The sequence below is a fragment of the Dasypus novemcinctus genome, chromosome 14 (genome assembly GCF_030445035.2).
Source record: "Dasypus novemcinctus isolate mDasNov1 chromosome 14, mDasNov1.1.hap2, whole genome shotgun sequence".
Taxonomy (NCBI): Eukaryota; Metazoa; Chordata; class Mammalia; order Cingulata; family Dasypodidae; genus Dasypus; species Dasypus novemcinctus.
Genome location: NC_080686.1, coordinates 104,080,720 through 104,097,408, shown reverse-complemented (window position 1 = coordinate 104,097,408; position 16,689 = coordinate 104,080,720). Strand labels below are relative to the sequence as shown.

Below are 16,689 nucleotides of genomic sequence, written 5' to 3'. Positions count from 1 at the left end.
ACTCCTCATGCCTCCTGCCACCAGCTCCTGGCAGCCAACCACTCGTCTGCTTTCTGTCTCTAGAGTTGCCTCTTCTGGACATTTCATATAAATGGAGTTACACAACATGTGGTCCTTTATGACTGGCTGCTTTCGCTTAGCGTAATATTTCAAGGTTCATCGGTGTTGTAATAGGTGTCAGTACTTCATTTCTTTTCATTGCCAAACAAGCATGGGTTTACCACGTAGATTTATCTATTCTTCCCTTGATTGACCCTTAGGTGGTTTCCACTCTTCGGCTTTTATGAATAATGCTGCTTTGAACATTCTTGTTGAAATTTTTGTGTGGGTATGTTTTCATTTCTCTTAGGTATTTAGGGGGAAGAAGAATTCCTGGATCACATGGTAATATTATATTCAACCTTTTGAAGAACTGCTCGACTATTCTCCAAAGTGGCTGCTGCACCATTTCACATTCCCACAAGCAGTATATGAGGGTTCCGGTTTCCCTACATTCTTGTCAACACGTGTTGTCATCTGTCCTTTCTTATAACCACCCTAGTGGACGTGAAGTGGCGTCTCATCGTCTCATCATGGTTTTGATCTGCGTTTCTCTAATGCCTGTTGATACTGAGTATCTTTCCAGGGCTTCTTGGTTATGAGTATACCTTCTTTGGAAATGTTTCTATTCACATCTTGTCCATTCTTTTAAATTGGGTTATCTTTTATTGTTGAGTTGTAAGACTTCTTTATAGATTATAGACACAAGTCCCTTTTCAGGTATAGGACACTATATATGAACGTGTGCAAAACTAACCTAAATTACAGCAAGTGTTGTCTTTCATAGTTGCAAATCTTCTCTCCCATTCTATGGGTTGGCTTTTCATTATCTCAATGGTGTCTTGAAGCACAAAAGGTTTTTTAATCTACTTCTCATTAGTTGCTAGTGCTTTTGGTGTCATTCCTAAGAAATTTATTCCCTAATTCAAGGTACAGAGATTTATGACTATGTTTTCCTCTAAGAATTTTACAGTTTTAGGTCTAACATTTAGGTCTTTGATTCATTTTGAGTTAATTTTGTGTCTCCTGTGAGGTACATCCTTTTGCATGTGGCTATCCAGTTGTCCCCCCCTTCGTTGAAAAGACCGTGCATTTCCCATTGTATTTTTACCAAATGTTTTTTCTATATTTTCTGAGCTTTCATATGGTTTTTGTTTTTTATTCTATTGATATGGCATATTACATTAACTGTTAGTCAACTTTTAGATGTCAAACCTCTTATATTCTCGGGATAAATCCTATTTGATCATAGAGTATAACTCTTTTTATATGTTGTTGGATTTGATTTGCTAGGGTTTTGTTGAGGATTTTTGCATCCATACTAATAAGAAATATTGGTCTATAGTTTTCTTTCCTCATTAGATTTTGGTCTGATATTGGTATCAGGATAATACTGGTCTTATCAAATGAATTGGGAAGCACCTCCCCCTCTTCTATTTTTTGAAAGAGTTTGTGAAAAACTGGTATTAATTCTGCTATAATGTTTTATAGAATTCACTGGTAAAGTCATTTGGGCCCAAGTTGTATTTTGTGTATGTGTGTGCATGTGTGTGTAGATTTTCATTTACAATTTAACTTGTTCACCTATTATAAGTCAATTCAGTTCGTCTAGTTCTTCTTTTTATGTCTTTATGTATATTTTGAATTACTTTTTTTATTTAGAGAAGCTGTAAGTTTATAGAAAGATCATGCAGAAAATACAGAATTCCCACATACCTGCCCCCACTTTTAACATTTTGCAGTTTTGCAGTGAAGTGACACCTTTGTTACAATGATGAGATAATTTTATTGTAATTGTACTATTAACTATAATCCATAGTTGACATTAGGGCACACTGTTCGTGTTGTGCAGTTCTGGGTGTTTTTGTTCGTTTGTTTGTTTAAGAAGCTACCGGGGACTGAACCTGCTGCCTCATACCTGCAAAGCAGGCGCTCAGCCACTGAGCCACACCCACTCTGCTGATGTTTAAAATTTTTATTCTAGCAATTTATATACCATCTAAAATTTCCCCTTCTAGCCACATTCAGATACATAACTAAGGGTTTTTTTTTGTTTTGTTTTGTGTTTTTTTTTTATTTTTTTGTCTTTATTCATTTTTTTAATATTAACTAAGTGGTTTTAATTACATTCACAATGTTGTGTTACCTGTTTATTCTTGAATCAGTTTCAATTGTTTGTGTCTTTTCAGGAATTTGTCCATTTTATCTAAATTATTTAAGCTTTTTTGGTAAGATTTATTTTTTTTTTAAAGATTTATTTTTTATTTATTTCCCCATCCCCCGTTATCTGCTCTCTGTGTCCATTCGCTGTGCACTCCTCTGTGACCCCTTCTATCCCTATCAGCGGCACCAGGAATCTGTGTCTCCCCCTGTTGCATCATCCTGTCGCATCCATCAGCTCTCCGTGTGTGCGGCGCCATTCCTGGGCAGGCTGCACTTTCTTTCGCACTGGGCGGCTCTCCTTACGGGTGCACTCCTTGCGCGTGGGGCTCCCCTACGCGGGGGACACCCCTGCATGGCAGGGCACTCCTTGCGCGCATCAGCACTGCACATGGGCCAGCTCCACACGGGTCAAGGAGGCCCAGGGTTTGAACCGCGGACCTCCCATGTGGTAGACAGACGCCCTAACCACTGGGCCAAGTCCATTTCCCTAGACTCGTTTTATGTCTAACATGTGGTCTGTCCTGGAAAATGTTCCGTGTGTGCTTGAGAAGAATGTGTATTCTGCTCTTGTTTGGTGGAGTGTTCTATAGATGCCTGTTAGGTCTATTTGGTTTATAGTAATGTTAAGCCTTCTATTTCTTACTCATCTTCTGCCTACTTGTTCATCTTTTATTTAAAGTGAGGTATCGAAGTCTCCAACTATTGTGTTGAATTGTCTGTCTCCATTTATGTCAGTTTTGCTTCTTGCATTTTTGTGCTCTGTTATTAGGTGAATACATGTTTATAATTTTTATATGTTCCTGTTATCATTATAAAATGTCCCTTCTTAACTCTAGCAACATTTTTGTTTGTTTTAAAGTCTATTTTTTTTGGGAAGCAGACGTGGCTTAACTGATAGAGTGTCCACCTACCATATGGAGGGTCCAGGGTTCTATACCCAGGGCCTCCTGGCCTGTGTGGTGAGCTGGCCCATGTGCAGAGCTGCTGCACAAGGAATGGCCTACCATGCCGGGGCACCCCGCGTAGGGGAGCCCTATGTGCAAGGAGTGTGCCCCGCAAGGATTGCCGCCCTGAGTGAAAAAAGTGCAGCCCGCCCAGGAGTGGCGCCGCACACACCGAGAGCTGATGCAGCAAGATGATGCAACAGAAAAGACACAGTTTCCCAGTGCCACCTGATAATACAAGCGGACACAAGCTGACGCAGAAGAACGTACAGCAAATGGACGAGAGTGGGGGGAAGGCAAGAGAAAGAAATAAATTATAAAATCTTTTTTTTTTTAAGTCTATCTTTGTAATCTAAGTATCTTTAAAAATTTTTTTTTAATTTTTTTAAATTAAAAAAAGCCTATTTTGTCTGGTATCAATATCACTCCAGCTTTCTTGTGTTGCTCTTTGCATTATAAGTCTTTTTCTATCCTTTTACTTTTGATCTATTATTGTCTTTGAATGTAAAGTACATCTCTTATAGACAGCAAATAGTTTGATCATGTCTTTATATTCAGTCTGAAAATCTCTGCTTCTTACTGGATTGTTTACTCCATGCACATATTATGTTATTATTGATACAGTTGGATTTACATTCGCTATTTTACTTTTTCTTTTCTACATGTCTTTTTAAAAAGTTTTTTTGATATATTTTTATTCATAAAATATAAGTAAAATAAAAACGAAATGAAAATTTACAATAATCTCACAAAATAATTTAAAATGTATAACCTAGAAGGAAACTAACCATTTTCATCAGTTATGCAAACCAGGCTGAGATAAACCTTTAAAAACAGGCAAATTTTATGCACAGGTAATTTTTTAGAAAACTATAATACACAATCATATTTTTTCACTATACAGTATATTAATTTGTTAAAATACTGTGATTTCAAAACTTATCATTTAGTCATTCTGAGCTATTTAAAGTGGACTGAGAATTTTAAAATATTTCAAAACTTTCTGATTTTAGAATACCTATAGATTTCTATATTTCTTTTTCAATTTTTTATTTATTAAATTGTCTCTTTTTTATAAAGATACATAGATCACAAAAAATGTCACATTAAAAAATATAAGAGGTTCCCACATACCCCCAACCCCCCCACCACTCCTCCCACATCAACAGCCTCTTTCATCATTGTGGCACGTTCATTGCATTTGGTGACTACATCCATACTGTACATGTGTTTTTTGTTCCTCTTTTCTTTATGTACTGCTTTCTTATGCATTAAGTGAATATTTTCTAACATAAGCTATCAATTTCTTTAATGAAATTAGACTAATATAGTGAAACTACCTTTCACTATATTTTTTAGTTTGCTCCTTAGAACTTACCATATACATTTTTTTTTCCAGGAGGTACGAGGGAATCAACCACTTGAGCTACATCTGCCCCACCATATACACCTTAACTTATCAGAGTCAGCTTCAGATTTATACTAACTTAATTCCAATGAGATATAGAAATATTAGTCCTATATAGCTCTATTCCATTGTTTCCCCTTTCTTACATATTATGTCTATAACTGTTACCAACCAACAATACATAGTTATAATTATGACTCTATATTATTTTATGTCTTTTAAAGAAGATGAGGGAAGGAAAACAAGTGTACATACTCTAGCTTTTGTTATATTATCCTTATTTATCAATTCAGATTCTTTTCATTTGTTTTTTTGAGATTTTTTTATTATTAGAGAAGTTATAGGTTTATAGAAAAATCATGCAGAAAAATATGAGTTCCCATATACCCTCTCCATAAACACTTTTCCCCCTATTCTTCATTTGTTCTTGTGGATTTGAGTTATCATCTGGTGACATTTCCTTATCCCAATACAGCTTTCCTCTACCCACCTCTTTTGTGCTGTTATTGGCAAATATATTACATTTCTATATAGTATAGGCCCAACAATACATTGTATATTATTGTTTTATACAATTATGGTTTTTTGCCATTTTAACCAATTTATGATGATATATATATAAATAAAATTTGCCATTCACCCATTTTAAGCATTCAAACTTAATGGCATTGATTACATTCACAACATTGTGCATCCACAGCCACTATCTATTTCCAAACCTTTTAAAATGCTCCAAACAGAGACCCTGTACCTATTAAACAGTAACTCATTCCTCCCTCCCTCTTACCTCTGGTAACCGCTAATCTACTTTCGGGTTCTATTAACTTACCTATCCTAGATATTTCTTATAAGCAGGATCATACAATATTTGTCCCTTTGTGTCTCACTTATTTCACTTAGCATAATGTTTTCAAGATTCATCCATTTTGTAGCTGTATTAGTTAAAGGGGTGCTGATGCAATGTACCAGAAATCTGTTGGCTTTTATAAAGAGTATTTACTTGGGGTAGAAGCTTACAGTCACAAGTCCATAAAGCATAAGTTACTTCTCTTACCACAGTCTGTTGCCATGTATTGACGGCTGCTGATTTCTGCGAGGGTCCAGCCTTCCTCTTCCTCTTAAGGCTCTGTGGTCCCAGCTCCTTCCAATCTCAGCTGTAGGCTGACCTAAGGCTTTGTCTCTCTCCCTGGGGCTCAGTTCTTTCCAGGCTCAGTGTCCCTGTTCTCTCCACAAGGTTAGCTATAGGCTCTCAGGCTCTCCTTCTTCCTGGGACCTCTCCCATGTCTATGAGGCATTCTCTATTCCTTTGTTGTCCTGTGTGTTTACTTCCTGGGTCTCTAGCATCAGAGCTCCAACTCTCTCCTCTGCCATCTTGTTTTCTGATGTGGCCCAATCAAAGCTTTAATCATAATTTAATCAAGTAAAAGGGAAACCTCTGAGTTTAATACAATCTAGGGCAGCAGACTTGGCCCAGTGGTTAGGGCATCCGTCTACCACATGGGAGGTCCACAGTTCAAACCCCGGGCCTCCTTGACCTGTGTGCAGCTGGCCCATGCGCAGTGCTGATGCGCGCAAAGAGTGCCATGCCACGCAGGCGTGTCCCCTGTGTAGGGGAGCCCCATGCACAAGGAGTACGCCCCGTAAGGAGAGCCGCCCAGCGCGAAAGAAAGTGCAGCCTGCCCAGGAATTGTGCCATGAACATAGAGAGCTGACACAACAAGATGACGCAACAAAAAGAAACACAGATTCCCGTGCCGCTGACAACAACAGAAATGGACAAAGAAGACTCAGCAAATAGACACAGAGAACAGACAGCCAGGGTGGGAGGGGGAAGTGGAAAGAAATAAATGAATAAATAAATCTTAAAAAAAAAATACAGTCTAATATGCCCAGAGGAACAGCCCAGTTTATAAACACAATCCAATATCTATTTTTGGAATTCATAAGCAATACCAAACTACTACAGTAACATATATCAGAACTTCATTCCTTTTAATGGCCAAGTAATACTCCATTTATGTAACCTTTTGTTTATCCAGACTGCACTGTTTGTGTGTCTGCTGATGGACACTTCTGTCGTTTGCACCTTTTGGCTGTTGAGAGTAAAGCTGCTGTGAACGTTCCTGCACAAGGCTCTGCTTGGGTCCCTGTCTTCAGTTCTTGTGGCGCTCTACCTAGGAGAATTGCTGGGCCAAATGGTAATTGTATGTTCAACTTTTGAGGGACTGCCAGACTATCTCCATAGCAGCTACACCATTTTCTATTCCCACTAGCAAAAAGTACAATGTTTCCACATCGTTGCTAAAACTGGTTATTTTCTAATTAAAAAAAAATTATAGCCATTCTAGTAGATGTGAAATAGTATCACATTGTGGGTCCACTTTTCCAAGATTGTTTTGACTATTCTGGGCCCCTTGAAATTCCTTATGATTTTAGGGTAGATTTTTCCATTTCTTAAAAAAACATTTGAGATTTTGATAGGGATTGTTTTGAATCTGTATATCCCTTTGGGCAGTAATGTTATCTTAATAATAAATAAGTCTTAATATTAAGACAATAAATTAAGTTTTCCAATCCATGAACACAAGTTTTCTTTCTATTTATTTAGGTCTTTAATTTTTTTTCAACTATGTTTTATAGTTTTCAGTGTACCCATCTTGTGCCTACTTGTCTATAAAATTGCACTTTAAATCAGTTAAGAAAAGAAAGAAAAAATATGCATTTAACTATCTTTCATAATTACATACTTATCTTTATCTGTGCTCTTTGTTTTTTCTTGTGGATACTGCTGAGGATCACTTGCTTTCAGCCTTTAGTATTTCTTGTAAGACAACCCTGCTAGCAAGTAATTCTATCAATTTTTAAAATATTTTATTGGAGAATATCATTCATACATGAACATACATAAATAATAAGTGTATAGTAAAAGTTGTGAACTTACAAAATAAACATGCATAACATCATGGAGAGTTACCATACATCATCCCTCCACCAGCACCTTGAATTGCTGTAAAACATTTGTTACAAACTAGGCAAGAGCATCATCAAAATATTACTACTAATTATAGTTCATATCTTACATTTGGTGTGTTTTTCCCCAAACCCACCCACCCTTTTTTATTTAGTATATTTTTATTACAGAGGTTGTGAGCTTACAAAAAAAATCAGGTACATGGGTAGAATTCCCATACAACACCCCTTCACCAACCATGGTCCACAGCATACATTGGGCACACTTTTTCCCAAACCCCTCCCCATTATCAACATAGTACATCTTTGGCCTTGATGCAAGAATATTACGATACTGCTGTTAACCACAGCCCATAGGTACACCAATTGTATTTTTCTTATGCTTTTCCCTATTCCCACCACTTTGCAGTAGTGATGTATATCTGCTCTAGCTCACAGAAGAACACTCTTGCATCTGTACTATCAACTACAATCTTCATCCACCTCTGGGTTCATTGTGTTATTCAGTCCCTAGATTAGTCTCTAGCTTTCTTTCAGTTGATATTTACATCCCTAGACTACACTTTTCAGCCACAATCCCATTTATAAACCAGTGCTACTCCCTATAATGTGTTACCATCAATTCTATCCATTTCTACACTTTTACAGTCAAGTTAATGAAAACTTCTACATACATTAAGCATCAGGAGTTCTTCTCAGCCCTCCTCTTATCTCCTAATAACCTGTACTCTAGACTTTAACTCCATGTGTTTTTTTTTTAATTTAGTTCACATTAATGAGACCATGCAATATTTGTCCTTTTGTGTCTGGCTTATTTCGCTTAGCATAATGTCTTCAAGATTCATCCATATTATCATATGTATCCCAATTTCCTTTCTTCTTACCATGGCATAGTACTCCATCGTATGTATATACCACATTTTGTTTATCCATTCATCAGTTGATCGACACTTGGGTTGTTTCCATCTTTTGGCAGTTGTGAATAACACCACTATGAACATCAGTGTGCAGAGTCTGTTCATGTCATAGTGTTTCATTCTTTTGGACATGTTCCTCATAGATGAATTGCTGGATCATATGGAAGTTCTATATTTAGCTTCCTGAGGAACTGCCAAACTCTTCCGCAGAGGCTTCACCATTTCATAATCCCACTAATAGTGAAGGAGTGTTCTTAAAAACTGTGGTTAGAAGTCATGAAGTAGGTGGCAATGCCTTAACTGTATGCATGTGGTACAGGCCTAAGGTCCTCTTCTGTCCTTGTCAAGGGGGGTGCTAGCCTTTTCTCCTTTCATACAACACAATTCTCTCAACTTTTGCTTCTCTGGGAATGTCTTATTTTGCCTTCACTTTTAAACAGCTTCATTGGACATAGGATTCTTGATTCATTTCTTTGAGCCTTTGAATATGTCATCCTCCTGTCTCTGGTCTCCATTGTGTCTGATGAGCAGTAGCTTCTAGTCTTATTGGGGTTCCCTTGTAAGTGCTTGCTGCTTTCAAGATTGGATGCTCTACTGGGGGCAAGATGGTGGGAGAGTAAGGAGCTCTAAGAGTCAGCTCACCCTAGAGGACAGTTAGGAATCACTCAGAACTATCTAAAGCACCTATATGGGAGGCACAGAAGACCAGAAGAGCATCCTGAAACATCCTTGAAAGAATGGAAGGAGGAGGCTGCCCATCTGCAGTGAAGATTCATGAGTAGAGCACTGCATGCCACGGAGGCCAGTGCCCATCCTCCACTGGTGGTGCAAGCCACCTCAAGAGCTATTCCATGGCTGGAATTGGAAGTTCCATTTCCCAAAAATGGGACAAAAAGAGATGGTTGAACACTGACTTCAGCTACTGATTAGTAAATTCAGCTGGCTAAAGTCTAATCCTAAGGACAGCTAAAGTTTGAACCTGTCCAAGTCAGAAAGAGGCTGTTAGCCACAATTTAACTCCACCCCAGCTTGAAAGGAAGGAGGGCTGATTGCAAATCACGGTAACAGTAGGGTCCAACTTCTTCCAACCCAGATGGTATTGCAGCCCTAGCGTAGGCCCCAGCCCAACCTTTGGCAGGGAGGAAGCTGAGGGGTGGGGGCCTGCACCAGCCTCTGTAGGCACATCTGGCCAGCACAGACTGATAGACACCTGGGATTCCATCCCCACCCCCAGTAGGACAGGAGGGGAGCTGTGTTTCCCCAACCTCTCTAGGCAACTTTGGCCCACAGACTGGTTTGATGAGTGCCTTTCATTCCATCTCTGTCCCCCCTCCCCATAAGAAAGGAGTGAGGATAGTGTTTCTTCAGCCTCTCTTGGCAATGGCAGGCACTTTCAGCCTGCACAGACCTTATACTTGGACACCTATATCTCCATCTCCCTGCCGCCCCCCAAATAGGACAGGAGGGGAGCTGTGTTTTCTCAGCCTCTCTGGGCAACTGCAGGTGCTTTCAGCCTACATGGATGAGTTTGTTGGGCACCTGTGATTCCATCCTCACCCCTTAAAAGGCAGAAGGAACCATACTTCCTGAGCTTCTCAGGGAAAAGGCAGGCACTTTTGGCCCACACAGATTATTGTTGGGCACTCCAGAGGGTCATTCCCCACCCCTAGCAGGGGAGGCAGGGGGCCAGAGCTACATTAGTCTACCTGGCCAACTGTGGTCAGTTTTGACCTGCCCTGCTTAGTTTGCTGCCCACACCTGCAGCTTCATCCACACCCAGGCAGGGGAGGAAGGGGCATTGAAGCTTCATCAGTCTCTTCAGGCAACTACAGATTGTCTTGGCCTGTACAGCTTGGATTACTACACACAGCTGCAGCTCTGTCCCTACCCCTGGCAGAGGAGAAGGTGGAAGAAGCTTCATTGGTTCCTAGGGCAACACAGGCAGCTTGAGCCTCCACAGCTTACAGCACCAACTACATGTTTGGCTCCTACTGCACAACTGGCAAGGGAGACAGGGCAAAAAAGCACTAAACTAAAGAGAGAAACTGCACCTGAATAAGTACATCTACTAAGCCAGATGCCAAAATACCAACAAAAAAATTTACAATCCATACCAAGAAACAGGAAGATATGGCCCATTCAAAGGAATAAGATAAGCCTCCAGACAACATAAAAGAGTTGAGACAACTAATCATAGGTGTTCAAACAAATCCTCTTAATAAATTCAATGAGATGGCTAAAGAGATTAAAGATATTAAGAAGAAACTAGGTGAGCACAAAGAAGAATTTGAAAGCATACATAGAAAAATAGCAGATTTTATGAGAATGAAAGGCACAATACAGGAAATTTAAAACACACTGGAGTCATATAAAAGCAGATTTGAGGAGGCAGAAGAAAGGATCAGTGAACTTGAAGACACAGCCTCCAAAAGCACACATGTAGGGAGTGAGAAGAAACAAAACAAAACAAAACAAAAGCAAACATACAAAAGAACAGATGAAGAAAAGAATGGAAGGAAGCGGACTTGACCCAGTGGTTAGGGTGTCTGTCTACCACATGGGAGGTCCATGGTTCAAACCCCGGGCCTCCTTGACCCATGTGGAGCTGGCCCACATGCAGTGCTGATGCACGCAAGGAGTGCCGTGCCACACAGGGTGTCCCCCACATAGGGGAGCCCCACATGCAAGGAGTGCACCCCATAAGGAAAGCCGCCCAGCATGAAAGAAAGTTTAGCCTGCCCAAGAATGGTGCCACACACATGGAGAGCTGACACAGCAAGATGACGCAACAAAAAGAGACACATAGTCCCGTGCTGCTGACAACAGCAGAAGCAGACAAAAAGAAGAACACATAGCAAATAGACACAGAGAACAGACAACTGGGGTGATGAGGGGAGGGGGGAAGGGGAGAGAAATAAATAAAATAAATCTTTAGAAAACAAAAGAAAAGAATGGAAAAAATTGAAAAGGGTCTCAGGGAACTAATGGACAGCAAGAGGTGTGCAAACATACATGTCATGGGTGTCTCAGAAGAAGAAAAGAAAGGAAAAGGAGCAGAAGGAATATTGGAAGAAACAATGGCAGAAAATTCCTGAACCCTATTGACATAGATATCCATGTCCAAGAAGCACAACATACCCCCATCTGAATAAATCTGCATAGACCTATTTGGAGACACATACTTATCTGAATGTCAAATGCCAAAGATAAAGAATTCTGAGAGCAGCAAGGGAAAAGCAATGCATACACATACAAGGGACACCCAATAAGATTAAGTGCTAATTTATTATCAGAAACCATGGAGGCAAGAGGCAGGGGTATGATATATTTAAGATCCTGCAAGAGAAAAACTGCCAGCCAAGAATCTTATATCTGGCAAGAATGTTTTTTTAAAAATAGGATGTGTTTAGAATGTTCACAGATAAACAGAAACTGAGAGAGTTTGTAAGCAAGAGACTGGATTTGCAGGAAATACTAAAGGGAGTACTGCAGCCTGAAAAGAAGAGGCAGGAGAGAGAGAGGCTTGGAAGAGAGTCTAGAAATGAAGATTATATCAGAAAAAGTAAATAAAAGTGTAAAAAGACTGGTGAAAATAAAATATGACAGATAAATCCCAAAGGCCAAAATGGGTGAAGTAAGAATTGCCTTTACAGTAATAACACTGAATGTTAATGAACTAAACTCCTCAAGCAAAAAGCACAGACTGGCTGAATGGATAAGAAAATATGAGCCATCTATATGCTATCTAAAAGAGACTCACCTTAGACCCAAGGATACCAATAGATTGAAAGTGAAAGGTTGGAAAAAGTTATTCCATGCCTGCATTACAACAACAACAACAACAAAAGCAACAAAAAACCTGGAGTAGCTATATATCAGATGAAATAGACTTTAAAACCAAAACTGTTATTAGAGATAAGGAAAGACATTATATATTAATAAAAGGGGCAATTCGCCAGGAAGAAATAATAGTCATAAGTATATATGCACCTAACCATGATGCCTCAAATTACATGAGGCACACACTGGCAAAATTGAACAGAGAAATAGATGTTTTTACAATAATAGTTGGAGAATTCAATACAACACTCTCAGCGCATAGAACTGGGCAGAGGCTCAATAAAGAAACAGAAAAAAAAAAAAAACAGAGCTTGAATAATATGATAAATGGACTAAACCTAATAGACATATAAAGAACATTGCACCCCAAAACAGCAGGATATACATTCTTCTCAGGGGTTTGTGGATCTTTCTCCAGGATAGACCCTATGTTGGGTCACAAAGCAGATCTCAATAAATTCAACAAGATGAAATTATACAAAGCACTTTCTCTGATAATGGAATAAAGTTTGAAATCAACAAAAGGTAGAAAAGGGAAGTTCACAAATATATGGAGATTAAACAACACACCCTTAAATAATCAGTGGGGGGATGTGGATGTGGCTCAAGTGATAAGCCCCCCACCTACCATATGGAAGGACCTGGGTTCAATCTCTGGGGCCTCTTGGTGAAAAGAGAAAGTGTGCCTGCACAGTAAGCCAGTCCCTATGTGGTGAGCCGAGTGCCTGCGTGAGTGCCCACATGTGAGCCAGAACCCACACAAGTGAGTCACAGCAAGATGATGATGCAACAAAAGAGAGACAAGGAGAGAGCTGAGGTGAAGCATAACAGAAACCAGGAACTGAGGTGGCACAGCTGACAGGGTACCTCTCTCCACATCAGAGGTCCCCAGGATCTAATCCCGGTGAATCCTGGAGGAGAAAAAAATGAGATGAGAAGACAAAAAAAGAAATAGGTACAGAAGATCACACAGTGAATGGACACAGCAAAAACATCAGAGCAGGGGGAGGGGGAGAGGAAGAGGGAAAATAAATAAATCTTTAAAAAATAATAATAATGGGTCAAAAAAGAAATTGCAAGAGAAATCACTAAATATCTTGAGATGAATGAAAATGAGAACACAACATACCAGAACCTATGGAATGCAGTGAAAGCACTGCTTAGAGGGAAATTTATACCCCTCAATGCATACATTAAAAAGGAAGAGGGAGCTATATCAGTGACCTAACTACACATCTGGAGGAACCAGTAAAAGAGGAGCAAACTACTTCCAAAGCAGGCAGAAGGAATGAAATAACAAATATCAGAGCAGAAATAATGAAATTAAGAACAAAAAAAATTAACAAAACCAAAAGTTTGATCTTTGAGAAGATTAACAAAATCAATAAACCCTTAGCTAGACTGACAAAGAGAGAAAGAAAGAAGATGCAAATAAAAAAATAAAAAATGGTAATAGGGGACATTACTATTGGCCCCACAGAAATAAAAGAGATCCTAAGAGGATACTATGAACAACTGTATGTCAACAAACAAGACAATGTAGGCAAAGTGGAAAAATTCCTAGGAATGAACAAACACCCTTCACTGACCCTAGAAGAAATAGAAGACTTCAACAAAACAAATTGGCAGCGGGCTTGGCCCAGTGGTTAGGGCATCCGTCTATCATATGGGAGGTCCGCGGTTCAAACCCTGGGCCTCCTTGACCCGTGTACAGCTGGCCCATGCACAGTGCTGATGTGCGCAAGGAGTGCTGTGCCACGCAGGGGTGTCCTCCGTGTAGGGGAGCCCCACGTACAGGGAGTGCGCCCTGTAAGGAGAGCTGCCCAGCACGAAAGAAAGTGCAGCCTGCCCAGGAATGGTGCCGCACACATGGAGAGCTGACACAACAAAATGACGCAACCAAAAGGAACACAGATTCCCATGCCGCTGACGACAACAGAAGCGGACAAAGAAGATGCAGCAAATAGACACACAGAACAGACAACCAGCGTGGGGAGGGGGGGGAGAAAGAAAGAAATATTTTTTAAAAAACGAAACAAATTAAGAGATTGAAACAGTCATCGAACAATCCCCCAAAATGAAAAGACCAGGACCAGATGGTTTCACAGGTGAGTTCTACCAAACATTCAAAGAAGATATAATATCAGTCTTACTCAAATTCTTCCAAAAATTGAACAAGAAGGAATGCTACCAAACTCATTCTATGAAGCCAATACCACCCTAATACCAAAGCCAGATAAAGATATTACAAAAAAATAAAATTGCAGACCCACTGCCCTAATAAATACAGATGTAAAAATCCTCAACAAAATACTTGCTAATCAAATCCAGCAACACATTTAAAGAATTATTCATCATGATCAAGTGGGTTGTTTTTGTTTTTGTTGTTATTTTTGAGGTCCCGGGGCTGGGATTGAACCCAGGACCTCATAGAAAGCTGGTACTCAACCAGAGTCACATTGGCTCCCCTGAATTGGTTTTGTCATTTGTTTGCTTCTTTTCTGTTTTTTTGTTTTGTTTTTTTAGGTGGCACTGAGAACCTGAACTAGGACCTTCCTATGCGGAAAGCAGGCACTCAACTGCTTGAGCTACATCTGCTCCCCAATCAAGTGGGTTTTATCCCAGGCATGCAAGGGTAGTTCAACCCTAGAAAATCAATCAGCCTAACACACTACATTAATAAATCAAAGAAGAAAAATCATATTAACTTATCAGTTGAAGAAGAAAAGGCATTTGACAAAATACAGCATCCTTTCTTGATAAAAATACTCAAAAGATAGGAATTGAAGGAAACTTTCTCAACATGATAAAGTCCATATATGAAAAACCCACAGCTAACATTGTACTCAGTGGTGAAAGATTGAAAGCTTTCCCATTGAGATAAGGAACAAGACAAAGATGCCCACTGTCATCATTCTTATTCAATATAGTACTAGAGGTTCTAACTAGAGCAATCAGGCAAGAAAAAGAAATAAAAGGCATCCAAATCAGAAAGGAAGCAGTAAAACTTTTGCTATTCAAAGATATGATTCTATACGTGGAAATTCCTGAAAAATCTATAATAAAGTTATGAGAACTAATAAACAATTTCAGCAGAGTGGCAGGATACAAGATTAATATGCAAAAATATTAGTGTTTCTATATACTAGTAATGTGTAATCTGAGGAGGAAGTCAGGGAAAAAATTCCATTTACAAGAGTGACTAAAATAATCACATATTTAGAAATAAACCTAAGAAAGCACATGAAGCACTTGTATTCAGAAAAGTACATTTAAAAAAAGAAAATTTTAAATGGCCTAAATAAATGGAAGAATGTTCTGTGCTCATGGATTGGAAGACTAATTATTATTAAGATGTCAATTCTACCCAAATTGATACACAGATTCAATGTAATCCTGATAAAAATCCACCAGTATTTTTTAAAGACATAAAAAACAATTATTAAATTTATTTGGAAGGGTGAGGGGCCCCAACTAACCAGAAACATCTGAAAAAGGAAGAATGAAGATGGAGAACTCTCAACTCTGGACTTTAAATCACATTACCTAGCTACAATGGTAAAAACAGCATGGTACTGGCATAAGATAGACACATAGACCAATGGAATTGAATCGATGGTTCAGAAACAGACCCTTGCATCTATGGTGAAGTGATTTTTGGTAAGGTTGTCAAACTCAACACAGCTGGGGCAGAACAGTCTATTCAACAAATGGGGGACGTGGCTGTGGCTCAGTTGATCTCCCATTTACCATATGGAGGACTCAGGTTTGATTCCTGGGACCTCCTGCTTAAAAAAAAAAAAAAGAAAAAAGGCATCCCAGACCTGCACAGAGAGTGAAGTGAGGCACCAAAAAGATGATGATGCAACCAGATAGAAACAACAACAACAAAAACAAATGGTACTGGGACAACTGGATATCCATATCCAAAAGAAAGAAACAGGACCCCTAGCTCACACCTTACACAAAAATTAACTCAAAATAGATCAAAGGCCTAAATATAAAAGCTAGAACCTTAAAGTTCCTAGAAGAAAATGAAAGGAAACATCTTCAAGACCTGCTGGTAACTGAGGGATTTTTCAACCTTACACTGAAAGCACGAGTAATGAAAGATTGGATAAATGGGACCTCCTTGAACTTAAACCATTTTGTCAAGAAGTTGGAAAGGCAGTCTACTCAATGGGAGAAAATATCTGGAAATCACATATCTGATAAGGGCTGGGTTTCCATTCTGAATAAAAAGATTGTACAATTCAACAATAAAAGAGCAAGCAATCCAATTTAAAAATGGGCAAAAGACTTAAATAGCTATTTTTTTCCAAATAGGAAATACAAATGGTCTAAAAGCACACGAAAAAATATTCAGTATCACTAGCTATTAGGGAAATACAAAGCAAAGGGACAATGA

General features: G+C 39.1%; 1 non-coding gene across 1 annotated transcript; it reads right to left on the bottom strand.

Annotated features, from left to right (window-relative positions):
* Nucleotides 1–8,696: 8,696 nt before the first annotated feature.
* LOC111763932 (U6atac minor spliceosomal RNA) lies at nt 8,697–8,823 on the bottom strand. Its single transcript, XR_002794506.2, has one exon. It is a non-coding gene; the product is annotated as a U6atac minor spliceosomal RNA (small nuclear RNA).
* Between the last annotated feature and the right edge of the window lie 7,866 nt (nt 8,824–16,689).